A 1,424-nucleotide genomic window follows, 5' to 3' on the forward strand; every position below is an offset into this window, starting at 1 on the left:
CTAGTACCATGCAAGGTACCATATGAGCACGGTAGTATAATAAATAAAGTATATATGAAGTATTTTAAAAATAAATAGAATTTTAAATAATTTGTGATAATTTTTAAATTATGCGGGTAATGAATTAATTACCGGGTGACGAAACATTACCCGATTAACTAACAAGTGGATAGAAATTAACATCCCACCCCCACCCCACGTGGCAAGAAGCCACACACCTAGAAAGTGACTAAGTAGTCATATATCTAGGTGTTAGAAAGCTAAAGACTTAGAAAGACTTAAGGTTATCCAATCTGCCTTGAGTCATCTTTAACATTGATTTTCATTGTTTTTATTTTCAAAACCAAGAACGTGGGGCAAAGATCCTTTTCGTCAACACCCCTAGCCAAAAGAACTTTGATTGAAATTTCAAGAGCAACAATAATTTACTTTTACATCCTGACTTTGAACCAAAACGTGAGAACCAAAAGAATTCAAAAAGGTCTCTTTCCAAGACATAAAAAAAAATCAAAAACGTTTTCTTCTTTATATTTCAAACCAAGAAACATTGGAGCAAAGTTTTATATTTAAATCCATTCATCAGTTCAAAAACGTGAAGATGCAGAATTATTTCAAAGCAAGGTTTCGTTCAAATTCAGAAGCTGAAGCTTCATTTTCTCGCTCCAACATATTTCACGGAAGCAGAAGCTTCACTTCGATCAAATAATTCCAGGAACAGGTATGTTAAGGCTAAACTCTGTCCTTCCTTTTATCACGAATTCTGGGAAATTTTTAAGACGTCAAATGTGATATTTTACTATTCTATTGCTAGGTTTAAAAACCAAAGACACAAATATTTGGAAAGAATTGATCTGATTGGGATGAAGCTTGAACGTTTGGATGAAGCTTGAATTGTTGAACGAAAAATCGTTCTGCTTTTCTCACGTCTTGGTGTAGTTAGCTCCCAGCGTTATTTGTTCTTATTGTTGAAAAGAGATAAGACTTTAAATGCAAAGTTTGGAATTTGCAATTGTTGTATTCTGTTCCTAATGGTCATTGGAATTGAATTTTCCAAGAGCAAGAACAATGTTCTGTTCTTTAAATTGCAAAGTCTAATAATGGCCACTAGTCCTATTTGCTAAGACTCAACTCTTAGTCATTTCCTAATTAGCCATCTGGCCAAAAGTGACTACTTAGTCACTCTCAATTTCGTGGCTTCTTGCCACGCGGGGTGGGAGTTTTATTTTATTAATTTTTTATACACTTATTAGTTAACGGGGTAATGTCCTATTACCCGGTAATTAATTAATTACCCGCATAATTTAAAAATTATCACAAATTATTTAAGATTCTATTTATTTTCAAAATACTTCATATATACTTTATATATTATACTACCATGCTCATATGGTACCTTGCATGGTACTAGTTCATAATTATCGAGT

At 32.9% G+C, this 1,424-nt stretch overlaps 1 long non-coding RNA gene across 1 annotated transcript; it reads left to right on the forward strand.

The window, feature by feature from the left end:
• The first annotated feature begins 362 nt into the window (after window positions 1-362).
• Window positions 363-1,005, forward strand: LOC109236530. The gene is made up of 2 exons (XR_002069500.1): window positions 363-718; window positions 812-1,005. It is a non-coding gene; the product is annotated as an uncharacterized LOC109236530 (long non-coding RNA).
• Window positions 1,006-1,424: the final 419 nt, after the last annotated feature.

The sequence above is a fragment of the Nicotiana attenuata genome, unplaced genomic scaffold, assembly GCF_001879085.1.
Source record: "Nicotiana attenuata strain UT unplaced genomic scaffold, NIATTr2, whole genome shotgun sequence".
Lineage (NCBI taxonomy): Eukaryota > Viridiplantae > Streptophyta > Magnoliopsida > Solanales > Solanaceae > Nicotiana > Nicotiana attenuata.